Source organism: Pyxicephalus adspersus, chromosome 1 (assembly GCF_032062135.1).
Source record: "Pyxicephalus adspersus chromosome 1, UCB_Pads_2.0, whole genome shotgun sequence".
In the NCBI taxonomy this organism is placed as follows: Eukaryota; Metazoa; Chordata; class Amphibia; order Anura; family Pyxicephalidae; genus Pyxicephalus; species Pyxicephalus adspersus.
In genome coordinates, this window is record NC_092858.1 from 12,809,419 (window position 1) to 12,837,368 (window position 27,950).

The following is a 27,950-nucleotide window of genomic DNA, read 5'->3' on the forward strand; positions in this document are numbered from 1 at the left end:
GCTAATCTACATAATGCTGACTGAATTTGCCTGTCATTGACATTCATTAGGATGAAAATTTGGATGCCAAATCAACCCAAACATTGTGGTCCAATTGAGTCAACAGTCTACAAACCAAATGGCAAATTCAATGAACGCTAATGAGCATGCCAATTAATCCTACTTTGCTACGTGAGGGTGCAAAATTATCATGGTTGGCCCAGTACATAGAGCCAAGGAATGGATCCATAACTGAGTGGACTGGCCACGGTGTGAAGGAAGTAAATGTTGTTTGGCATAGAAGTTAAAGTGACCCTTCATGAATAAAAAGAGTTAGAATATTTGTTGGTGTGGTCGATAAATTAAAGTCCTTTTTTTTTTTACCCCAGCAACATTTCTTACTATCCTGTCTCTCCAGTAGCTCCAATAATCTAAAAAGACCCTCTGGCAGTTGACCGTGCCTATCCCAAAGCTCCCTTTGTCTATTCAGCTACCAGATTTTACTTTATTTTTTTTTTTACTGCAGAACTCACTTGTGTAATGTGTTATTCTACACCCCTTAAACAATTTGGTCACCCCTGTAACACAACTGTCTTCCCTTGTTGAAATCAGCGAGAAGGCTAACCATAAGCAATAGCTTGAGGGGACAGTAAGAAATTAATGAAAGCTCCTTTTCAGTTCTTTTAAGTCTCAAGATGTTGTGTGGTCAAATGCCAAAATCTACAAGGAGAGCTCATGTTGAAAGATATGAAACAATTTGTCACAGTAAACCAGGTCGTTTAGGAGCACTCACCATTCAGCAAGCCCTTCAATCAATACATTCCTTAGCTATTTTGCAAACCTAAAATTTCCAATGGCCCACCATGCTTAAAGGGAATTAACAATGCAAGATTTGCGGGATAGCAGACCCTAATCGCTATTAATGAAAGTTTTCTATTTCTCAAGACTCCACATAACATAAACCTAAAAGCCTTCAATGCCATGCATTGTAGAATTTTGCTTCCTATACTATAGAAGAGGACATTCTTCTTTTCCATACAATAATCCTACACAAGAGCAAAGCTTTTATGATTCTTTATATCTTCAGGTATTGGTAAGCTAAAGTTACTTCCAACTATTTGATCACTTGTAGATGGTTCAGCATTTATGGACTCGGTAGGGTATATTGTCACTCGTCATTGTCACTTGTCATTGCAGTGAAGTGCTGACGATTTTGTAAAGGAACCTTGGCTGCAAGACTCAAGGCTAGATTTGTACTTTACCAGTGGTTTTTTGCTTTGTATAAAAGTATTAAACTTTTTGGCATATTTCACTGTAACATGCAGTTTCTTCAGTAATTGTCAACTTGCCATCATAGTTTTCTGAACTGTTGTGACTTGTGTCCCATTATTTATTTTTATTGACTATTCCCAGGAAGTTATGTATATGTGTTTATATTGTGGGCATTAACAGGATTTATTAAGGACGTACGATAATATTAGTGTCAGGAGTAATTCTGTCAAGCGATGTCACTTGCAGCACCAAGGAGAACAAAAAAATTGCAGCATCCCTTGCTTCCCTTTAGCTGTGCAGCCTGAGATGTATTTTATTAGCATCCCCAGCACACACTCTGAGGCTGTGCACAGCTTATGGGGATTTTAGGTTAGATTAGTCCTGGCTATCCTTGGCTGCTATTGGGTGCTGGGACATTATAACCTCTCTGCTCCCAGTCCCAGTGCCTGTTATAGGGTTAAGCTAGGCTGATCTCCCACTGGTGTGTGATTTCATAAGGTATACTGTTGCTGAGCCTTCATGCTTCTGATCTGTGAGTTTATGCTGCCTGGACCAACCTTTTGCCTGTGACCCCGACTCTGCTTTTGTCTTGCCCTTGAATACCCGGTCTGGTGGATCGATTACCTTTGAATGACCAGGTTCAGTATTATGGACTTGTCCTTGTTGGAATCATGGTACTGCATTATCTGTGGGCTCCTAGTCCTCTATCAGTCCTTTGCCAGACACCACCCCCTGCGTAAGTACTGGGGGCAACCATGTGCTGGGACGGCGCAACTGCTCTCCGGGGGCAGAGCAGGGGCTTGCTATAGGCGAAGAGTGCAGCATTAGATTGGGGGACTTGTGTCTGGCCAGTACTGTTCCTGGACCAGAGCTTTACAATTATTCTTCGGAATACGTGTTTCTATTGGAGGAACTCCACTCTTGTGCCATTGAGAACTGCAACATTTTGGATTCTCCGAGGACCAGATTTTGGTCAATGGTTTTCCGAACAATTAGAAAGCTAGAATCTCCTCATTTGAGCATACAGAAGGCAATTCAAACTGGACAAGGAATTCCAATGCTTATCTATTCTATGCAAAACATAAAAAAGTAAGTTGGCCAGGTGCTCGTGCTGTTTTAGAGCACACCTGGACCAACCTCCTTTTTATAGTAAGTGGAATTTTATAGAACAAGCACCAAATCTGTCCTAGAATATCTGAAAGATAAATGAGCTCACAAAGTTAAATGTATTCTGAGCTGCAACAAAAAGAATAATACATGAATATTCCTTCTGAGACCACAGTCTTATCGAACAGGTACACTGCCTACTTCATGCCCAAAACATGATTAAAACACCGTGATTAATGATGCAGCAAACTAGATAAGCCTTCGGACAACTGCAAGGAACCCAGGGAAGTGAAGTAGATCTGAATACTTTAGTCAATGGCAATTACAAAGTTGTCAATGAGTAGAGAGTTCGGCTTAATTAATCAGACCAGGGCTTCAGGAAAATATCAATATGTACATTTTTTTCGAGATTTGTTTTACATGGTATTATTACTTGATATTGACCCTAGTCTTCAAAGGTTTAAATAGATGTTTAATGTTTGGGTGTATCCAAGAAAAAGTCTTACTGAAGTTTCAAATTGTGTTGTCTTTGCATTGATAGTGTAGCATTTTATTAAACCTTGAGCTAAAACATTTTGCATCTTTTGGATAGAGTGGGTAAGGGTTGGAAGCAGAGAATCCCCCCTCACTTCCTCTATGTGGTAATGAACAGAAACCAGAGGGGAGATTTAAAACCTTCTTTTTTTTTAGAAGAGCTAGAAACCTTTTCAAAAGTGTATTGTGCTCCCACTAGAATGTATGATATGACTTCCTCACTCATAACCTCTTCCAATGCAAAGCTCTGAGACTTCTCTAGAGCTGCCCCCTCCCTGGAACTCCATTCCTCATACTTTTAGGTTTTCTCTCACTTTTTACACATTTAAAACCCACTTTTTGAAACTTGCCTATCTGTCTTTTTCTGTCTCTTAACCCATCACTAATTAGCCACCATTTAATATCCTCCTCCTAATGTGTATTCCTCACCACCTTTTATATTGTAAGCTCTATTAGCCAAGGTCCTCCTAGCCTCAAGTGTCGCTGTTTGCACTTTTTTCTCTTATGCAGATTTATTATCTGCAACCCCTATGGTACGGTGCTGTACAATATGTTTCTGTTTTATAATTATAGGTTAATAAATAATACTGCAAAACCTATCCAAAGAGAAAACCTTAATAGATCTAGATAACAATCAAACCTGTTGGAGTTTCTTTTTTTTAAATTTATTATTAAATTTGACATCCAAGAAACCAATAACATACAATAGAAAAAAACAAAAAAAGTATTTGGTAAAGATAACCTTGGATAACAATATACTAAACATCATAGTACCGGAACATCCTCATTTAGCGGCCTCCTGGAAGTCAAAATATTTTATCATTATAATACTTAAGAAACACCGTGGGGGGGGTTGGTCAAGGAAAAAACAGAAAAGGTGGACACAAGGTGGACACTTCATAACACTTCTGCATATACACTTTAAATGGATATAATACAAATGTTCTCTCCATTACATTGTACACAACATCCAAAAGACTAGGTAGGGTACGTCTATTGCTGACATGCAAGATATTCTGCTGACCAAATAAACTGTTCCCAATAGAACCATGTGCATATGTTTTTGACTTTTGATGTTTCGTCATTTGGCAATAAATCTTCCATAGCTCTAATATCATTCACTCTATTTATCACTATTTGATAATCTGTGGTTCTGTTTGTTTCCGCAAAGCAGGAATACACATTTTTGCAGCATTAATTAAATGGCGTAATGGGGGGGATCAGTACTTTTTCCTGGACATGGTGGAGATGTGGAGCAGAACCAGCTCTAGCCCATCGTGAATGGATACTTCCATCAGATTTCTTATGATATCTGCAACCTTTAGGAGTGGGCAGTTCCAGAATTTGTGTATTAACGTACCCTGGGCCTTTTGACATCGCCAGCAGAGAGAGCTAACATTAGGGTACATTTTAGCCAGAACCACTGGCATTTTGTACCATCTCCTGAGTATTTTAAAATTGGTTTCTTGGTACTGATTACTAATAGATGCCTTATGGCCAAAGTAAAGTAGTTGCTCTGTTTGCTGATCCGAGAAGGACAGTTGCAGCTCTCTCCCATCCCACCAAATACCTGGGTGTATGCCCAGAAAATTGTGGCAATAATAGCTGGTAAGAGTGTGATAAGGTACCTTGTACCGGACCCTCAGGAATACAAGTTTGCTCCAGTGTCGTAAGAGATCTATTAATTTGCTTCAGGGCGGGTAGAGAAGCTAAAACGTGCATGAGTTGCAATGTTCTCCTAGAACCAAGAGTGGGCAGAGAATACTCATTCTGCAACTGTCCCCCTGATGCCCATTCACCCGAGGAAATAAAATGCCTAATCTGTTCAATTCCCAACTGTCCCCAGTTGTGAAAGATGGGGTCTGTGAAACTAGGTGAGAATGTTGGATGACCCAGTATGGGAGACATCGGGGATGGATAAAGCTCAGCCCTAGAGTCACAGAAAAATGTAGTAACCACCCGTATGGTCTCCCCTAAAGAGCATGCTTTCTAACTTGGGCAATTGTGTTAGGCGGTGACCATACTAGTAGGTGTATAGGTACTGGGGACATAGTATGTTCTAGTTGGATCCAGCCTTTAAGATCTCTGTGCCTACACCGGTCTATCAGATGGGTTAAGTGTACCGCTGCATGGTATAATTCAGTGCTTCTCAAAGTTAATAACATGGGGGAAACCCTAAAAAAACTTTCAGACCCTCAGGGAACTACTGGTATAATTACTATATCCACAGCTTACAGTATATTAGTATGGTGGTCATTAGGAAGAATGCCTCTTACATTGCTGACCATTGGGAAGAATGTGGCCCCTGTAGATAGCCATAAAGATCATTGGTGTCTGTGATGAGGGACCTGCTCAAACAATCCCTAGCAACTTCTGGAGGAACCTCAAGGCTCCATGGAATCCTATTTGAGAAACACTGAGATAGACTATCATGGGTAAACTTGGGTGATCCACCAAACCTAGAATGGGCTTCCTAAAACCATTTGCTATTACTTGGCAAATGTTTTCAATTTTGGACCAGATCCAGTCCATGTTCTCCCATGATGGTCTATCTTCTCCAGTCTTGGGGAACTTCAGAACTAAATCAGATCCAATGTGATTTAAACCGCCAGGGGGCGTGTTCTTGACACCCAGGGCACCTAGGAGGCAGTGGGTTGAATAACAATGATTGGTGCCGTGGTATTGTCTGGGATGGTGCCAGTAAATGCAAAATATTTTTTGTTTTAATAACTGTTGGGTAATTTTTTTTTTTATTTCAACTGGAGTTTGGTTTTAATTACAGAAATATTTATTATGTGAGTGGAGAGCACATGAGCCCCTAGTAAGTAATTTAGGTTTACTTCAATCAGAAGGAAAATTAATAAACTAATGTTTTGCCTTGGGTCATAGCATTTTTGTACAGAGCCTATAGTAACAGTATTTTGCATTGCATCATTAAATATTCCTGCTTGTACCATACATCTTTATGAAATGACGGTATTCAAATAGCTTTATGTCCCCGCTAAACCCTTCATTTATATTCTGCCGTTATATGTAGCAGAATCAGCCAATCGTCTTTCCACCAAACATCATGTATATTGCTGAATTACGTCTCTTTGTTTAAAGTGTAATTGCTGAAATTGAACGGTTTGTTTTATGTCTTAACATAATTGCTTGAGTGTGTTTAATTAGTCTTCTTAGATATGGTTTTCCAGGCTCTTGTTTTTTTGCCGGCAGTAGACGGATGGATAATCAAGTTCTCGTAATCTGAGAAGAAAGTGGTTTAACAGATCTAGGTTGTGGCTGGTTTAGGATTTGTATATGAACCACCATTCCCTTTTCATGGAAGGATCTGCTAGGAATTCTACATTTAAAGAGTAATGCAGACAGATCTAAAATACCTACAATAATCTAATGTTATATAGTAAAGCAGAACTCCAGCCAAACAGCTAAATATGCCAAAAAATATATAAAGGGAGGCAAAGAATACAGTTAAGTCCCCGGGTTACACACGAGAGAGGGACTGTGCGTTTGTCCTTAACTTGAATTTGTATGTAAGTCGGAACAGTTACAATGTTTTAATAAATGCAATTAGGACAGATGTTTGTCTCACCATATTATTACGCAGCGTGGTGTCAGTTACTGAATAAAATACTCACTGTGAGGTAATCACAAGCAAAAAAAAAAAATTTTTATGGAGCCTAAACATTCATTAACTTCTGGAGCAAGCTGTGCTTTGATATGCAAAAAGAAACAACTGCATAGTTTTCTTGGTCATTAAAGAGTTACAAGAAGCTGCAGAAATAGCTCACCCCCTAAGATCACCCACAACCTCAGCTTTGTGTAGCAAAAGCTTTCTTCTGCAAATCATGCAAACCGCCCCGCCAAGCCTCTGCCCTGCAACGGTAGTGTTGGTCGAATATCTCACTATTCAATTTGACAGCTATTCGATCGAAACGTGAGAAATTATCCGGGTGACCAAATGTCGAATTCAAACACTATTGAAGTCAATGGCGCGAGAATTTTGTTTTTTTAAGGGTCTTTTAAGGGCTGCAAGAGCAATCAGATTGCTCTTGCAGCCCTTTAACAGTTGTATGTATTGTTGGATGCAGTTTCTCTATCCCACAACACATAGTACAGCACTGCAACAGCAATTGATAGTTTATCCAAGGATACACATCACATGGGAAACTGAAATGCAGATGACCTCTGCAGTTCCACTATGATGTCTGGGCACTACAGGTGATGAATAGGGACTTGTCCCCATTCATCATCTGTAGTGCCCTGTTCTCTTGGATAGAGAAACTCTATCCAAGGATACATAGTAGAAGCACAGAGCGGCAACAGCGGTTGCTGTTGCAGCGCTGTACTATGTATCCTTGGAGAGAGTTTCTCTATCCAAGAGAACAGGGCACTACAGATGATGAATGGGGACAAGTCCCTATTCATCACCTGTAGTGCCCAGACATCATAGTGGAACTGCAGAGGTCATCTGCATTTCAGTTTCCCACGTGACGTCACCGTGACTCAGGAGTAGCACTTTGTCCTTTGCAGCACTAGGTCCCCGGTTTGGATCTCGGCCAGGACACTATCTGCATTGAGTTTGCAGGTTCTCCCGGTGTCTTCGTGAGTTTCCTCTGGGTACTCCGGTTTCCTCGCAGATCCCAAAATCATGCAGTTAGGTTAATTGGCTTCCCCTCAAAATTGGCCTTAGACTGTATAAATGACATATAACTATGGTTGGGACATTAGATTGTGAGCCCCTTTGAGGGACAATTAGTGACTATAGACTTTGTACAGCACTGCGTAACATGATGGTGCTATATAAATACTGTATGATAATAATGAATGGGGACAAGTCCCCATTCATCACTTATAGTCCCTGGAGATCCCGCAATGACAGGAGGATTACCACGTCTGCACAGCCGCAGGAATCATGTCGTTGTGGGAAAACCTGTAAAAAAGTTAGTTTAAAAAATGTGTTTTTCGGGTCGGGTCTATCCAAATTCGAACAGCCATATTCGGGTCGAATATAAGGCCACCCTCAATTCGAACACCAACACTACACAGGAGCGAGCAGGGAAGCCCTGTTTGTTCATATGTAGGAGTCGTCCGTATGTCAGATGTCCTTAACCTGGGGACTACCTGTAGTAATTTCTGCCCAAAATGTTTTAAGATGTTACACAGCACCATATCAGTGTTTTTCAACCAGGGTTCCTCCAGAGGTGTTAACTAAAGGGAATTTTAACCAACACCAATGATCTATTTGGCTATCTGTAAGGGTTACATTATTTCCAATGGCCAGCAATGTAGGATACATTCTACCTACTGACCACCAGACTAATATACTGTGAGCTGTGGATATAGAAATTATAGGGGTTCCCTGAAGATCTGAAAGTTATTCCAAGGGTTTCCCTATGTGAAACAAACGCTGAGAAAGGCTGATCTATATAGTAGAAGAAGAGACCTGGTTGCTGTGCCATAACAGATACAGGTCTCCTTTTACCCCTACCTTGTAAATAGACAATGACGGAAGAAACATGTAAGAGAAATACATAAAAAATAGCAGAATGATGAGTTCTTCTCTATGTTACATGTTTTCTCCTAAACCAACTCATTTGAATGGGCAGCATGGTGGCTCAGAGTTTAACACTTTGGGCTTTGCAGCGCTGGGACCCAGGTCCGAATCTCTGCCAGGGCATTATTTGCATGGAGTTTGCATGATACTTCTGGTGTTTGCATGAGTTTCCTGCTTCATTCCACAACCATGCAGTTAGGTTAATTGGCTTCCCCCCAAAAATGACCCTAAACAATTACATATGACTTATGGTAGGGACATTAGATTGTGAGCCCTTTGAGGAACAGCCAGTGATATGTTTATGAGCTGGGCAATATGTCTGTGCTATATAAATACTAGTTAATAATATTATTTTGTACATTTTAGTGCAATTGGTTGGTGTCTTGTGTTGCCTTTCTTCACCTCCTAAATGAAAAATAAGAATCAAAAATTTGGATTGTCAATAAAATATAAAATAAAGGGAACACTTTTGTTAGGATGCCAGTAAAAATACTTTCAGGGCCCATTCCCTTACCTGCATTGTTGTAACATTCAATAGAATCAATAAAAGACATTTAATTAATAAAAGTCTTTTTTTGATACAACTACTCAGGGATGGCAATCTAAGTCCTTCAGGACAACAAATTCTTATCACCACAAACATATTGATACTAGCGTTCACATATGCCACCACAATTCATGCTTGTATATTGGACATACGTTGGGGCAATGTGATGCCATTAGGTGTTGAATGAGCAGTCTAACGTAGCACGGCTTAACACACATTGGTAGTAGAAAGTGTTGCACTGTGAATTCCCTTATTAAGAAGAGATTTCTTTTAATTTTTTGCAGTGTCCTTTGAAAGGAAATCTCCCCAATGGGTCACCGAAAAAATATGAATAAATATTATGATATGAATAAATATCAATGGAGTTTTTACTATTCACCATAAAAATATTTATGGACAACACTGAGCTAGGAAAGTCCCCAGCCTGAATAACATACATATAAACTGATTACTAACATTTGTATGTCTACAAGAAGTAGAATTGCCAAAATCTGGAAAAGCCCTTCTATTTCTGAACAGCGATGAGAGAACTTTTCTAGAATGTACTATACCTAAGAAATCCATCAGGCAGGAAATCCATTGACACCTTTTTACAAGATGAGGCTGCCACGATCTAGCAACTATTAACAAGAACTACAGGGACTATTAGGGTTACTAACACCACGTTACGAAAACAGACTTCAACAATATTATCTTTGCTAGGACACATGGAGACAGGGGGTTCCATCTATTTCACATTCCCACACAAAATCAATTACAGTTGAAAGAAGATAATATCCGGCTTGCTCCTATTTTGGTCCTCTGTTTAAAACAAGAAAAAAAAAGTTCTACTAATCCCACTCCAGCAATATCTTTGGCTTCCTTCTCAGTTCGGCACCAGCAGTCTTATTTGGACACAATAATACTCTATTATTCTGCCAATATGCCTATGCCCCCTGGCAGGTGGCACCGAATTACCAAGGTGCAGAGTCTAAATGTCTCCTGGTCTTCACCACAGTACCTCTCAAGGGGTAACCCTATTGGCCACCAGACTATTTTGGTGCTGGCCCACAAACTTTCCGTACCTGGGATGAGTGGAACAGATGGCTTTGTAGGGACTGGCAGAGATCAGGTACGTGGTAGGCTAGAGTTCATGTAAGGTGTGTATAATGTCAGGCCAGGGTTTGCGTGGGTAGCTAGCGTGGATCAACATCAAGAGGTCAGGGCAGACAGCTGGCAAACTTCACAGGTAAGACAGCCCAAGGTCAGGACAGGCGGCTGGTAAAAATCATGGTCAAGACAGTCCAAGATCAGGGCAGAAGGCTAGCGAGAATCAAGGTCTAGACAGTCCAAAGTCGGTGCAAGACAGGAAGCAGGTTGAGATCACGCCGAGGTCAGATATCCAGAAAGTGAATTAAGAAGAATGCAGCTGGGTAAAGCCATGAGTAACACGCTGAGGATTCAGAAACCAGAGCCTTGGGCTGAAGAGATTAAAAATGGTTTCTAGGTTGGCGAATGGTACTTGTGCACACATCACCTGTGCATATAGCTGTGTTTGCCTGCTACTGCCCACTTTTGCATAGGGCTGTGGGTGTGCATAGAGTCATATACGCATGTGTACATAGCGGCACATTTCCATAATAGGATTGGTAACATCTATATATTTTCTAGTGAACCCATTGCTCAAAGTACTCCAGAACTAATGGGCACTCACACAATGTTAAATAAGCACTGCTCAGGCGTTTGGTAACACCACTGGACAAGGCAGAAGAATGTTGCCTTGGTAGGGCTTCATGGAGAGGGAAATGGTTAAGTTTTACTTGAAACATATGGAATAATACAAATCACCAATACATATCCACATATATGCTCTATGATATGAATGTAAAGGGAAATGTCCTCCCATTGAAAGATTTCACTTCTATTGCAGTTTTGTTGGCAACTCAAACTTTTAGTCTTCAGGACACAAAGAGAGGGTGAGTTTCCCCTGGACACATACAGCAATAAAATGTGATGAAGTTCCTAACCTTCTAAATAAAACGAAAAAAAAAAAGGTGTCTTTAGATCTTTTTAAGTTTTATGAGGTCTCCATGCCTCTAACAGTCATATCTATTGTTTTTATTGTAATAGTTGAGTATTGTACCACGTTGGTCTGTTGAAGTGATCTCCTTTATTAGCAAACTCAAGTTAATAAAAATGCAAGCTTACAGGAAGGCTTAGATCCCTTCTTCAGGTTTTATATACAATTGAACTATATAAAGTCTGAAGAATGGATCTAAGCCTTTCCGAAAGCTTGCATCTATATTAAGTTGAGTTAGCCAGGTAAAGGATATCACTTCAACTTCAAAACTTTCTGCATTTTCTATTAATAAAAGACTGTGGCTCCTACCGCAGTGCTCTGCGGATACTAGTCTTGGATGCGGACCATATTTCCATCTTGTAAAACTTAACGTAATGTAAATCCAATAGCTGCCTCTCATTTATGTTTTAACGTTTTTCCAAAAGTATTTATTAACATTATAAACTCTGCAGTTTTCAATAAATTAATGATGTGTTAACTTTCCCGGGGTAATTCCTGTTCCTGTCTTCCAATGCTGTCCCTGGGGTGCCATTGCTACATACATTACTCAGGCATGGTCTAGGGTTGTTCCTATCAGGAAACACTTCCTGAAAAATGTTCTCCCTATGTTTGCATGGGTTTCCTCACATATCCCCAAAAACATGCAGTTAGGTTAATTTACTTCCCTGCAAAAATTGTCCTTATTCTCTGTTAATGACATATGACTATGGTAGGGACATTAGGTTGTGAGCCCCTTTTAGGGACAGCTAGTAATATGACAATGGACTTTGTAATAAGTCAGGACTTCATAAATAATAGTATAAGCCAATAAGTATTATTGACTAATAATAAGTAATAGTATAGGTAGTAATAATCCACAATTTATAAATTGGGCAAACTTCAGAACAATGTTTTTAGGTTTTATAAAAAAAGCTTCATATTGTCTGCTGCTTCTAGGGAAAAAAAAGTATGATGGAAGGAAAATGTTGCCCTGTCCTTCACATGAAACATGAGAACACAGATGGTAAATTATAAGTAGGTATAAAAGTTCAGCTTAGTTTCCATAAGTTCATGGGCCTGGGGATCTCACACTCCTATAGCCAACCCTTGCAAAATAAAGACTCTAGAAACAATCCAGATACCCCTGCAGAAACCAAAGGAAAATATATATATCAATATCCTTCCATATAACAGGCAAATCCCAAGATAATATAAAAAGATAATAGATTCCATAGAATAGCATGAGGTCCGGTGAATCCTGTTCCCTTGGTTTATTGTATGGAGCTTCATTTTTCATCCTCTACAGATACACACCCATAAACATTCCAGGACGGCCTCAGTGAGCTGTAATTCCACTTGTCTCTGGACTTATATCTGACCTCCTGTACAGACAGCTGTTTTCTTTATTAACTTTCAACTTAAACAGTATCAGTGTCCCATTGTGAGAACTCTGTCTCCTCCTTGTAAAAGCAGAGGAAATCCTTGCTGAGTTTATATACAGCCACATCGCCATATTACAGCACAGAGCTGCGTCTTATAAGATTTGATGTAATTAAAGACACATTTTATTTATTTATACATTTATAGAGTGCTGATATCTTCTGCTGTGCTATATAGGAGGAACCTTAATGTCCTTTTTCAGAGGAGCTCAAAAGACCTTGTTACAGTCATGTCACATATGCAAGAAGAAAGCCATGCAAACACAGAACATACAAACTCCATGCAGATATGAATGGGCTAGCAATGAACTGCAATGGCTTAAAATTTTTTGCAGTGCAGCACTTGCAGAATTTTTTTTAAGCTGGGTGGTAATAAATTGTAGGTGGGTGGCAGCCCCTGTATTGTGACCCAACTCATCAGTAACTCCAAAACAGCCGTGAGGGTCACTGAAAAATGCCAGGTGGTGCATTTTGGGGAAAACACTGAATTGGTAGGTATTTTGTAGTGCAAAGCAATGGGTTGTTCTGAGGTGCCATTTACATTAAATGAAAGAGCAAGGTCCGGCACACAGAGTAGACAACACACTCTGTAATAAGAAAATATTGTTGAAATATCTGAAGCATGTACATTCCGACTTAAATCCTGCATGCTTTATGTATTTTTATCGAGATCTGTTCTTTAATCTATAGTTACATAGTCAGGTTGAAAAAAACTATACTATATATAATATATATATATATATATATAATATATATATATATATAATATATAGTTCAACCACTAGGGAAATAAACATATACCAGATATAAAACTCTATAGATATAGTTGATCCAGAGGAAGGCAAAAAAACCCTGGTACAATTTGCTCCAACCGGGGAAATAAATTACTTCCTGATTCCATGAGGCAATCGGATGTTATCTGGATCGACAGTCTCTGGTATGTTAATTTAAAACTTTAATCCCCAGTTATCTTCTCTGCTTTTAGAAAATCATCCAACTTTTTCCTAAAACAAAAAGGGGGCCCCACACCAGTTCTCCGCAGAGGACTATTGTTGGCTATGTCCTCCACTGGTGTGGTGGTCAGCATTGTCACTGAGACTGTAGTCCTGCCCACTGCTTTCTGGATTGACAGAACTGAAATCCCACTACTATGATATGCAGTGTCTGGGGGAAAGTATGTGAGACACAAATAAATGAAGACTTGGATCAGTCATGGAAAGAATGGAAATTTTGAAATTTACTTGTTTATGCATTGCGTAGATGATTGAATTGCTACTTAGATAATCATACAGGAGCTTTTAGTTGTATTCTAATATACCAACAGTTATCAGTGCCTACCATGCTGTTTTTATCCTCATCATATTGGTGTTTAGCATGGATAAAAAAAACATTGATCAAGCCAAGGAAATTGGCAATGTTTGTAGTGAAGCCTTTATATGACTGCGTTGAGCAAACAAATGTTATATATAAAGCTCTGTGGGCCAACAACAGCCACTCGGAAGGCAGAGTCTAAGGCTACATACACACGTCAGATAATTCTCGGCAGATACGAGCTGCAGGGCCTATCTCGGACGACAATATGACATGTGTACAGAGGCCGTCAGACGTAGTTCATGAATCCGTCCTGGTGGATCCACGAGCAGCAGAGGATGAACCACCACAATAGAAGTGAAGTAAGTAGAGCACAGCAGCGTGCTGCTCACTCGTTCTCTCCCCTGCCCTCTCCATAGAACAGAACAGTGCTCATTCATTCATTTTCCAGTCGTTTGTGAAAGATCGTTTCTAACAAAAATCTGGTGTGTACATAGCCTAAAACTGTGGTATCAAAAGCTATCAATCGAGATGATCAATAAATGCAAATAGCACGGAATTGAAATTGTGCCAATCAATCTCTGTAGCTGCTGGACCATTTTCAAGTCAATGCAAGTTCTATGCTATTTGCATAGAAAAGTCATTTTTTTTTTGCACATTTTGCATCTCATTGACCATTTCTAGCTATTACCAGTGCATGGCTGTCACAGGTGAAACAAATAGATAACTGGTTCACTGAAAATGGTTTGGTTAAATATGGAATCTAATGAGCTGGAATTTCTGATACCTGCATTTGAATTCTCCAGCTTTGAGATTTCTATGCCATCATTACTAACGTCACTTAAAGGATTTAGGTTTTCTCACCCACCTTGGTGTGTTTTAGCCCCTGCTGTTGCATTGAATCCAGCAGGGAAAGTGGGTAAAAATCATATACATTTATATATTTATCTTTGTTTAATGGTGAGATAATTATCACCTGTATATCCTTGCAGTAATGCCCATCTATACTGTGTTATTGCGTACTTTCTCTTGCATGCACTAACACCCATTTTTGTGTGCTAATACACGTTCTTTGTTCTTGAGTTATAAAAAGCACAGTAATGAGACCTGTGACATTTTAATTATTGCATTATCCATATGAATTCAATAGGAATATGAATGCATTTTTCCATTGTAGATATATGATACATACTGTACTGCTGTGCATAAACTATTGGTGATGCCACACATTGGATTGACAATATTGGCCATGGTATGGTCATGTAAAGAGGAACCCGTGGACATCATACATTTTATGGTTCGATAAGTTAAACATCACTGGCAGTAGGATCACTTTGCAACCAATCAGATTTCAAAACACTGTAGTCTGACATAAATATTATACGAGTATGTGATTTGTTGCTGTAGGTTGGAACATTTTGCTCTTGCAATAACCCCGTACGTGTCTTACACACAGAGCTGTGTTCTTTCCTGGCTTTGCTATATTCAGCTCCAAAAATGTTATCACCTCCATATACTGACTTCTTAGAAAGGGCAAAAGTCAAGTATATTACATTTGTCTCTTTTTCTAACAGAACATTGGGAGAAAAGAATAACAGCATTTTTAATGTGCTTCCATCAGCAAATCTACACTGCTTTTCATTTGCTCAATTGCCATAAACCATTGTGGGGAACTTTCTCCTTTTTTTTTAATGGTGTTAAGAAGATTTAGCTGGCTTCCATCCGAAGGGCTGGGCAATAAACAGTAAATCAGTGGCTGCTCTCTCTCTTCCCCTGGAGGAGAAATTGTTTTTTTGTGGATGGGTATGGCTAGAGATATTTAGATATTTAAAGGACTGATCAATTGACTGTCATTGAAAGGGTTTTTAATGCCCCCAGTGAACACTGAATTGAATTTTATATGTGCAATAAAAAACATTCCTAAATAACACACGGTGTGTGCATAGGTGTGTATACTGTATATGGAAATGGTATATTTACCACTTGCATCTAGCAGGGGGCAGTCCTATAAAACTAAATATTTTTTATACAGCTGTTTTGCTAAGGAGGAGGAACACTCACTGGCCCTGATTTACTAAAGCTCTCCAAGGCCGGAGAGAATACACTTTCTTCTGTGAAGCTGGGTAATCTACAAAACCTGGATTTCCTAAAATCATTTGCTATTTGCTAGCAAATGTCTTGAATCCTGGACCAGATCCATTTCAGGTTTGCTGGATCACCCAGCTTCACTGATCAAAGTGTATTCTCCCCAGCCTTAGAGAACTTTAATAAATCAGGGCCATTGTATAAATAAGTCGGTATCAATGTATGTTAATCCAAACCCCAAACTAAACATTTATTATATTGCAGCTTACCAGTCTATTGCTGTGGTTTTTCTAGATAAAAAATGTTTGTATCAGCTGCTCCAGCCAGAATTGCAACACCCTTGTCACTATGTGAGCCGAAAAGAAAGTTTATTAATCATCGTGACCCTTATTGTTAAGTTTTAGACTGTTCCAAGCTTCATAATATTGTCTAGAAGTAATGTTATGTTGGAACCCTGTTCATCTATATTGAGGTTCATGTCAACAGTAAAGCAGGAACAAGTCCCAGGCTGGAGCCACCTTCTTAAAAAGGCCCCTAGGGCTGCATTGCTGCATTTTATGTTCTTTGAGGCCTAAAACCTCATGGACCATTAGTGTTCACTTAATTGATGGGGTTGCATGTACTGACATTTATTGTTGCAGGTAGTGGAAGGGAATGGCAGGGTTATGGGAAGGAAGCGGTAGGGTGATGAAAAATAAGGTGAGGTTGTCTCCGTACTCGCTACATCCCAGAAAATTGCTTATTAGTGTCAGTGCGTTGTGGACGATAAATGAGGATGTGGTAGATGTTGATTTGTTGAATGTGAAAGTAGAATGTGGATATTGGTTGTAGGGTGGATATCAGTTAGGGGTTTTAGGTCTGCAGGAATATGACTGATGAAGCAGTTGGATGTGGTAGGTGGTTAGTCACTTGTTGGGGACCAGATCCATTCCAGGTTTGCTGGATCACCCAGCTTCACTGATCAAAGTGTATTCTCCCCAGCCTTAGAGAACTTTAATAAATCAGGGCCATTGCATAAATAAGTCGGTATCAATGTACGTATATCCAAACCCCAAAACTAAACACTTAATATATTGTAGCTTACCAGTCTATAGCTGTGGTTTTTCTAGATAAAAAATGTTTGTATCAGCTGCTCCAGCCAGAATTGCAACACCCTTGTCACTTTATGTGAGCTGAAAAGAAAGTTTAATCATTGTGACCCTTATTGTTAAGTTTTAGACTGTTCCAAGCTTCAGAATATTGTCTAGAAGCAAAATGTTATGTTGGAACACTGTTCATTTATATTGAGGTTCATGTCAACAGTAAAGCAGGAACATCCCATGCTGGTGCCACCTTCTTAAAAAGGCCCCTAGGGCTGCATTGCTGCATTTTATGTTCTTTGAGGCCTAAAACCTCATGGACCATTAGCGTTCACCTAATTGATGGGCCATTTAATGTTGCAGGTAGTGGAAGGGAATGGCAGGGTTATGGGAAGGAAGAGGTAGGGTGATGAAAAATAAGGTGAGGTTGTCCCCGTACTCGCTACATCCCAGAAAATTGCTTATTAGTGTCAGTGCGTTGTAGACGATAAATGAGTTGGATGTGGTAGATGTTGATTTGTTGAATGTGAAAGTAGAATTTGGATCGGTTGTAGGGTGGATATCAGTTAGGGGTTTTAGGTCTGCAGGAATATGACTGATGAAGCAGTTGGATGTGGTAGGTGGTTAGTCACTTGTTGGGGATCTAGGGCTTGCAGGGTTGTGATCCATGGACGTGGCTAAGTGGGATTGGTTGTGGTATTTAGTTCTGCAGAGTGCTTGGTAAAGACGTTGGATATAGTAGGTGGATAACAGTTAGTGGTTTTAGATTTGCAGAGGTGTATTGGATGAAGAAGTCAAATGTGTTTGGTGTTCACTTGTTAGGGGTTTAGGGCCTTCAGAGTTGTGAACCATGAAGTTAGATGCGGTAGGTGGTTAGTGTTTTGGGTATTTAGTTCTGTAGAGTGCTTAGTGAAGGAGTTAGATTTGGTAGGTGGTCACTTGTTGGGGATTTATAACTTGCAGGCTTGTGAATTATGAAGGTGGATGTGGTAGGTGGAATTGGTTGCAGTATTTAATTCTGTAGAGTGCTTGGTGAAGGAGGTTTATGTGGTAGGTGTATATTAACTGGGGGCTTTAGGACTACAAGGTTATAGATAATGAAGCATTTGGACATGGTAGGAGGTCATTGGTTGGGAGTTTAGGGCTTACAAGTCTGTGAATGATGTAGTTCGATGCAATAGGTGGTATCGGTTGTGAGTTTTTGGTCTGCAGGATTTTGAAGATTGAAGTGGTTGTATGTGGTAGGTAGTCATTGGTTGGGGATTCAGCGCCTGCAAGATTGTTAACCATGAAGTTGGATGTAGTAGGTGGCATTTAGGTGGAGGCTTTAGGTCTGCAGGATTGAAGAGGGATAACAAGTTGGATTTGGTAGGTGGTTATATTGGTCGGGGATTTCTAAGGGCATTGACTGGGATGGAAGTAAGATGTGGTTGGTTTATAGTAGTGTGTTGAATGTGGAGAAAAGTACAGATAGTGAATGTTTTTAGTTCGGTTAAATGAAGGAAGAGTGGCTGAATTCAGAGAGGGTAAACCTCTTCATGTGTAAAATAATGAAGTTAGGTGTTAGGGTTACATAAATGGGGGCTTTGAAGACCTGGATATTTTGGGATTAATGGAAAGACCAGAAGCCTGGTGATAAATTCATTTATCACCAGGACTTGAACTTCGAGCTAAGCGTGAAACACAGCCTGTGGTCTGCCTGTGTTAAAAGTATCCAGCAACACACCAGCAGGCAACTGGTCATCCCACAGTCTTCTTTCCTGCCAGCGCACCTACAGATGTAACAAATACTTTGACATTTGACTTGCAAGAAAGAATTTAGTCCTGGGGTCGTAACTGTGATGACAGGTGGGATAAGGTCAACAATAACAGCTCTGTTTCTCATTAGCTCCATATACCAGCACTCCACAAATCAGAAGCATATTTCCCTCTCATCAAGTGTTCCCTTGATGTCTCTCTCTGATTATTATTCATAAGTTCAAATCTACAACAAGGATTTTTTTTTTAGGTAGAGGAATTATGTTAATTTCTATGTACTTGATTCTTCCTGCCAAACATGAATAACAAATATCCTAATTAGGAGCCGAGTCCCAGTTAATTATAAGATCAGTCTTCTGGCCCAGAGTAATACAAGTATAATGATCAATTATCTACACAATGCAGGATTGACTGCTACTTGTCTTCCTTAAAAAAATATTTGGCTGAGTTAATTTCTGATAACTGTAATCTGGTGGTTGAAAAAAAATATATGGAAGGGGCTAAGTATCACTTTGTTTATATCTCGTTAATATTAATGAGCATTGGATACGATATTCTTTTTCTCATTTTAAAGAAAAGCTACACTGATCACTGTTTGGATCTAAATTGATCGCATGGCAAAGGCCCAGTGCAGATTTTTTATAATTTGAAAAAGTACAGGAAAAAGAACCTTCTTTTTAATATTTGCTCAAAATTGGAGATATCATTATAGTATATGTTAGCAAAATCTTCAACATGTTGATATCATATCAAAAAACATATTATATATATTTAATAAATTTTGAAGTTGCATTAAAATTAAACCTAACACACACAATAAAATGTTTAAACCATGTTAGGGTCAGGCACCTCTTGTGTGTTGCCACTGAGGTCCTGGTAGACAAGCGTTTCTCATCCAGGATTCACCTCTGGTTCCTCTGGACATTCCTGGGGGTTCCTAGAGCAATGAAAAGTCTGTGGCTCTCAGGTCAGTTTAGGAGACACCAATGATTTTGTTTAGCTATCTGTAAGGGTGGCATTCTTCTCACTGGACAGCAATATAGAACCCTATAAGAACCCTTTAAAACCCTGCAGACCTAAAGCCCCCCCACTCTGATGCTTCTAGCCCCCAATTGGGAGCTTCTAGGTAAATGTTTCCCAAACTTTTATATGGGGGAACCCTTGAAATAAAGTTAGGGTTCTCAGGGAACCTCTGCTATAAATACTTTATTCACAGTTTACAGTTCATTAGCTTGGTGATCAGTAAGAAGAATTCCTCTTACATTGTTGGCCATTTGGAAGCGTGTCACCCTTACGTATAGCCAAAAAAGGTGGCCCTAAATCCCCAACTAATTACCACCCACCACATCCAACTTCATGGTTTATCCACATCCGTATATTTCAACCTTCAATACCCTGCAGACCCAAAGCCTCCAACTATTATCACCTATTGCAGACACAGACATTCTAGGAAGGAGCTTCTAGACAAGTGTTTCTTGACCTTTTAACATGGAGGGACCATTGAAATAACTTTCAGGTCTTCAGGGAGCCCCTGCTATAATTACTATATCACAGCTCACAGTAAGTTAGCTTGGTGGTCAGTAGGAAGAATAATTATTAAATTGCTAGCCATTGGGAAGAATGTCACCCTTACAGATACCCAAAATATTCATTGGTGTCAGCTAAACTGACCTAAAAGTCACAAAGTGTTCGTTGCTCAAGGAACCCCCAGCAACCTCTGGAGGTAGAACCTCTGTCCTAGCTGCACATTATAAATCTCCATTTGCTCAGTGTGTCTTTCGTAGAAGTGTATGGGGGGTTGTTGATCATCATGCAAGAAAACGTCTATAGTTGTTGGCCATTTAGGTGCAAACACTACTAAATGGCGTCAAGAAACTGAGATTGTATCTTGGAGTTCCCATGGAAACTAGGTAAAGGAGTGAAGTAAGGAATAATTACATCATGGTACCTTTAATTCATAGGTGATTACATGAGTGCTTCTCACATAAATTGCTATGTTGTTGGCAATGGTCATGTGGTAACTCCACTCTAATCACATGGCTTATGTCTCCATGGCAACCTGTGGAGGCCTTCTTATTGATACCCTTGAGGAACTACATCCCCCATCAAATTATATAGATAGAAAGCTGTGTATAGGTACAAGCCAATCTTGTGTAGGAAACAATAAATATTTATTGGTTTTCATGATTGGAAAGCGTTGGAGGGAACATTTTATTTCATTGTAGTAATCGCGTCCTAAAAATCGTCTTCCTGGTAGGTAAGATTTGAGGTTACTAGGCTCATTTTTTTTTATTAATAGGCAATTATTGCCTATTAAAAATACAACAAAAAGTAAATGGCCATTTTCTGATATATTTTTACACTTCAATCATTTTCCAATTTTTTTTCCTTTGTAAAAAATGTCCGGCCCTATTTTTATATTTCTGTTTTTTGGTTTACTTTGTTCACTGAAATCAGTCATTGGCTTCCATATTTCGGAGATTTCTGGAAGCAAGGTCTGTGTGAGTTTCCTAGGTTTGGATCTGTCCACCCCCCAATCATGGTATGGTTGTAGCAGGAAAAGTTTTGATCTTTCTTCTGTAATTTTCACAATGAAACCTTAGTAAAAGGATCACAACAACAATAAACTCAAAACTGCAGATTCTGCTGCCAACTATAGAACAATGACCTTGTATTTGTATTTACTTTTTTCTTAAAAGCAAACCTTAATGGCTTTTTTTGATCTCATATTAATATTTTTTTTTACTGCAGATTTTACGGATGCTGGAGAAAATCAAGGACGAGGAAAATTAAGAACAGAGGGCTTGACCCTGAAGACGGACATTTGGCAGGTAAGCATCATAAAGCCAAAAGCTTGCAAATTAGCTTAATGGCTGGCGGCCAATGTGACATCTTTCTGAACTTCACATATTGGGCCTCCTGTATAAAGTGTGTACAGTGGGATATTTTAGAGTTTCTTGATGAGCCATATTTATTTTAGAGAATGTGATTTATAAAGTTGGGACAGTTGCCAATGAAAGTGGCTTCCTTATAAAAGATGGAACTGGAGGTACCTCCAAAGTGGAGCAGATTCAGCAGATGTTTGACAACCGTTTGGTAAATGTTCCTGGGTGCTCAATTTCAACTGCAATGCCAATTCATTTTGTGTTTGTTGAACACAAGGTGGTTGTGATGTGGTTTAATTTCTCTCAAGGTCATGGGTTATCTGCTGTCCTTCAGACCACTTTCAACCACTTTGCAAGGGCTTGCAGCTGCTTGGAAATGCTAATGTGGTTACAAAGTGTTCCTATTCAAGTCTATGAAGCTGTTCAATGCCAATCGACCCTGAGAACCTACACAGAGCTTCTAATCATTTCTAATAATCATTTTGTTTGTTTTAATGATAGGCAGCACAGTTAAGCTGCGTACACACCTGCAATTTTTCTCGTTGGAAAGGATCTTTCACGATCCTTTCCAACGAGAAAAGACTGCACGATGCATGAACGATGCTGTACATACAGCACCGTTCATGCTCTATGGAGAGGGGAGGGGGAGAGCGACGGAGCGGCACCCTGCTGCGCGCTCTCCCCTTCCCTTTCATTAGGATCGGTCGTCGTCCATCGTCCATGGATCCGCCAGGACGGTCGTCGGACGATGGACGACGACCGACTGTACACACGGCAGATTTTCGCCCGATAATTGGCCGATACCGATTATCGGGCGAGAAAAATTTGCCGTGTGTACGCAGCTTAAGTCCAGTGGCTAGCACTCTTGCCTTTGCAAGGCTAGATCACAAGTTCCAATGCTCATTCCAAAAACATTCAGGTAGGTTAATTGGTTTCCCTCAAAAATTGACCTTAGAAAGCGTTGGTTATAGTAGACACATTAGATTGTGAACCCCTTTGAGGGAAAGCTAGTAATATGACAATGGACTTTGTAAAACGCTGCATATGATGTTGGCACCATATAAATACATAATAATAATAATGATATTTAGTGAAAGGTACATCTTCAAACAACTACCTGTCTGAACATAGTTTTGGTGTGCAGCTGCTGTGTAGTTGATCAGTAGCCATGTACCAATAGAGCGACATACTTACTTACTTCACTGCATGCTTCTACTGGATTGTAAACTGAATAAAATCTCATAAAAATCTTTAATATAAATATCAATAAAGTAATATTTGTTGATATTCCAAGTCCTTGTTTTAGGCACTTCCAGACACATGGGCTTCCTATACAGCAGGGGTCCCCAACCCCCGGTCCGTGGGCGTCTGACAGCAAGGCTGCAAGAGCACGAATACCAGCGGTGGTCAGTGCCTTTGGCCGGTTCACCCCCCTCAGTGGGGTCAGGAGAAAGACCCACTGGGGGGGTGTACCGGTCAGAGCTGCGGAGCATGTCCCATGTATGGATAACAGCTCAGGGCAGTGGTCGGGTTGTGTCTCTGGACAGAATCCGCCCACTCTCCCATCGCAGGTCTGAGCCGGGTTCTTGCATTATCACAGGACTCGGGGGAAGTTTCTTCATGTACGGTCCGGGAGTCCATAGATTTAGTGGTCCGCGAGCTCCAAAAGGTTGGGAACCACTGCTATACAGGATGTAAGTGGTCGTTTTTAACATACTTTTTTCAAACACAGGCGCGGAAACTCACCATGAAAAATGCCATGAAATCTAATAGCGCTGACAAAATACGCAGCAATTTGCAAAGTCATAATCATATCACTAATTGTCTCTTAAGGGGCTCACCATCCAATGGCCACATTATAGTCATTTCTTATTAACACAGTCAATGAGGGGAAGCCAAATACCTAACTGCATGTTTTTGGGATGTAGGAGGAAACCAATGCCAAGATGGGGAGAATATAAAAACACCTTGTAGATTGTCCTCCTTGGCCAAGACTCCAACCTTGGATCTACCGTTGCAAAGGCAAGAGTGCTATCCAATGAGCCAAATCCAATGAGTTGGAAATCTCTGAAAATTGCTCACCAGAAAAGACTCTTTGCCCTGTTTGTGCTTCAAAATTGAGGGAGGCATCTTGCTAGTCTGTCTACTTTCAAATACAATATACAAGGATCTCCTGGACATACATAACAAGACCCATTCTTCACCTTGTACCATTATTATTGAGTCTTCAGAGGGCATAACTTTCAAATGTCAAGACATTATTGCACATATTCAATGTATGCTCTGTGCAGGTGGAACATTGCAATCGAGATTACTAAAATTCTTATAATCTATTTAGGAGATACTGGGGGTGGTCTATTTTTTTTTTATAACAAAGCGGGTGTTCCCTATAGAGGCTCTCAATTATTTAGGAATACAATAACAATAGAAAAATGGAAAGCATAAAACACATAAAGAAAATTTACTTCTGACAGCGTTGGATTCTCAACAGCAGACAAATTGCTGGCAGCCAGCAACACTTCCGATTCCTCCTGTCTTCTAGATTAGCAGTTCTTGTGATTCACATCACCTCTTATGTAGTCAAGTGCTATGTAAGTATTTACACCCTCTCTCCTCTCCTACGCCCCGGAGCCACCCTGATATAACTGTATATAATCTCTTTAATGCTAAAGTAATGGTTTTTAATTCTTCACATTTTCCGGTGTTTGAGGTAATCCAACTCAAGAGCAGTTACATTTTATTCAAGTGTTGCTTATTCACTGACTAATTATAGAGCTGTGCCTTCTCCATAATAAATATGCAGCCAATGGCTGGTATAAATATAGAGAGAAACCTAGTAGTGGTTAAAAAAGAATGAGCTAAATAGGGTTTTTCCTGATAGATACAAGGGTACCAACAACAGAATGGTTGACATGTGTATATTCAATTCCTGTATCTTGAATGTAGCCCTCGAAAGTTCAAGGATAATATAGAAAAGCTATGTTATATCCACTATCTATAATACTAAGTATGTAGTGTAATACTTTTAAACCTACAAAGAAAAATATTAGCTGCCTAGGAAAGGTTCAATTAAACTGGTTGGTATGTGCACTGGTTGTACCTATGTGCTATGAAATCTATAGCAATACCATTATTTTGGTGCATATAATACAGCTACCATCTAATATATGTTGACAGCTTTAGGCTACAAAGCACTTATGAGGGCTCTGGTGGCCTAGGTTGAACTTTTTGCTTCTTTTGTGGTCAATCTTTTAGACCTTTTTTAGAAGTTAACTTGTAAAGGCAAGTAAAGGTTGGGTTGCCAAAAAACAGCCACACATACTAAATACTCTTTTTAGTGAACCAATAGAACATTGGATATACCCAAGTCAATTACATCCCAAGTGACTCAATTGAAATCAGAAAACCCTCATGTTGTTGAATCCCAGCTTCATAATTTGAGTTGTTTTCAGTTGAGAAGCTTTCACACAATGGACCTGATTAATAAAGCTCTCCAAGACTGGAGAAGATAGCAAATCAGCAATGGATTTCTTAAAAGTAAGTTGATATTATTTGGCAAATGTTTTCAAACCTGGACTAGATCTGTTCCAGGTTTGCTGAATCACTCAGGTCCTCCCATGATATTCTACGGTCAGCAGTCTCGGACATAGAACGCAAAGTGGCCTCCCTCGCTAAACAGTGTGAAGGTCTTTCTTTAGGTGTCCACTTTACTATTTGGCGATGAGAACACTTTTCATTATATGTCCATTAGCTGGGTTTTCATGTGTCTTCATTGGTGGCATGGTGATGGCACCACACGGGGCAACAACTAAATTCCTGGTTTTTGGGCCTACGTTGTAGAGCTTGATCGCTGGTGTTTACTGTTATAAGAGATGCCAGCAAGATACACATGAGAGCCAGGTCAGGTAAAAAAATGGTCAATGGTTGAAAGGAATTTATTTTTAATTGGTAATGGGTTAGAAAGGATATATGTCATAACAGATATGTATAGTTTGATGGCTTCTTATAAAAATGCTGTTGGCTTGGTTGTCACTTTTAACCACTGATTACCAACAAGTATTTGCTCTATATGCTCTTGGTCTATAACTGAGAACTATAGATCAGTGTTTTTCAACTAGGGTTCCCCCAGAGGTTGCTAGTAATTCCTTGAGCAACGAGTAATTTGCACCTTTCTGGTCAGTTAAGTTGACACCAATAATCTTTTTGGCGATCTGTAGGCGTGACATTCTTTCCAATGACCATCACTGTAAGAGGAATTCTGACCACCAGGCTAATGTACTGTGAGCCGTGAATATAGTCATTATGGAAGCGGTTCCCTGAAGACCTGAAAGGCATTTCAAGTTTTCCCCAATATTATAAAGGACAATACTCATGCTATAGATAATATATACAGCCCGGCAGCAGACATTTTTATCGGGAGGCCATCAGTGGCAGCTCCCACATTTATAACATGACAGGTGTTCTTTAATTTTAATGAGATAATGCTCCATCCTTCAGTATGTTCTAATGACACTGTATTACATTACTTATGGCAGTATACAAACTCATCAGCTTTTTTTTTTATTTTATTACCAGGTTTTTTTTTATGTCTTCTTAGTATGCCAAGACAGGAAAATAGTCAAGGAACAAAAACACATGCAAGTAATATATAATTTAAATTGGTTAAGTAATTCAGCTCATTAATTCTTTTGTTTCCTGCAACCTACACGTTAATGTAAAAACCATGGCTTCCTAGCCAGACCCGAGAGGCTATAATCCTGCACGGTTCTCCTTATATATCATGTATATACATTAAACGTGACCTTGACGTAGTAACTTTGATGATAGGAACGCTGAAGACAGTGGATTAAACAAAGAGATATACATCCGTCTAAGATTAGCATTCGGCTATGGCGATGTTTTGTTTTATTATGAGGATTTAGGATTTTTTTTTTATTGTGTGGGAATGTGAAAAATAATACATCACAGACTCGGCGTGCAGGATAAGCGTTTTTCCTTAGAGCTGTCACACCAATGCTAACAGAAAGTTCACCTGTGAATTGTAATTAGCAGCCTCTGAAATCATATAAATCTGAATAAACCTGTAGCTCCTACATAGTGCAACTCACACCACCCCCAGGGGGAAAACAATATACTTTTTCCATCTAAACAAATAAGAGCACCTGTCTTGTAGCAAATATCTTATCCCATAAAAAGCAACTATACCCAAATTATAATAGCAATCTGGTTGAGTAAGATAACAGAATGTCTGTGTCATGGGCCAAATGTGCTTTCACAGTGCACTACATCCATTTTCAACATTAAATCTCCATCCCTGTACATTGTGGGCCTGGACTGGAAGACTTAGGGTCATGTCAGAATTAAAACCATGGAAGCAGTTGGGAACCATTTGTATATCGTTGCATTGGGGTTGTGGCATACTGATGCTTTGGCTCCTCTTGATGAACAACCAAACCTCCACTAGAAGCGTAATGGCAACACAGACAGCACATTGACTTTGCAGTTTGCTATGCGCCTGGGGGAGGCCAACCACATGGATAACCAAAAGGACCTAACACAGATACTTACAGACACCAAATGCTGCAGATCTTCAACAGGTAAACAAAATACTTACCTTCCCTTCAAAAGAGCCAAATCCTTTTTTTAATTTGTGTGTCCTCCTCCAATACACTGCAGATCACAGTGGAACGGATTCAGCCAAGGAGGTAATGCTGTCAATCCCCGGACATTTTACTCAGTAATCTCAATACTAACAATCAGACCCCTGCAAAAATAATCTCACCCAGCTATACCGCAAGCAGACAAATCCTACATGAGAGTGGCAACCCTGCCCTAAATTCAGGACAAGTGTGCAGCATTGTTGCCACCCATCACAGAATATTGTTTAAATTTAATTAGTTGGCAAATTAATTGATATTTGTGGAATATGATAAACGCAAACCAATACTTGATGTAGCAATGGAATAAGAGCACTTGGAATTGATTTTGTTTTTTCAGAGGACCATTTATGGATTGGAGAGGGGACACACACCCACGTGCGCACTGCCCCATTTCCTATGCAAGAAAAGTGCCAAGCCTTTTTGGGTTTGGTTTAAAAAATTAAGGGCACATATTTTTGTGTTATTTTATTTTTAATTAAAACAAATCTAATTTCTTTCAAAAACAATGGCAGATTCGGTGTCAAAGGAGATTCAGCTCCACAATTTTTTTATTGTTATTTTATTTCTTAATTTAAAGTCAGATTTCTCCTAAATGGGAATTTGCCGTCTTAGCTTCACACATTTTTTATTCCTTTTTTACTTTTGATTAAAAAAGTCAAATTTCTCCTAAAATTTTATTTTGTCATAACAGTTTCAGCC

General features: G+C 39.5%; 1 protein-coding gene across 1 annotated transcript in view; it reads left to right on the forward strand.

The window, feature by feature from the left end:
* The window catches only part of FAT3 (FAT atypical cadherin 3), a gene marked incomplete in the record, with an annotated part of 408,024 nt that overhangs the window by 60,349 nt on the left and 319,725 nt on the right, over positions 1-27,950 (forward strand). The window contains 1 exon segment of the mRNA XM_072402567.1: positions 21,458-21,537.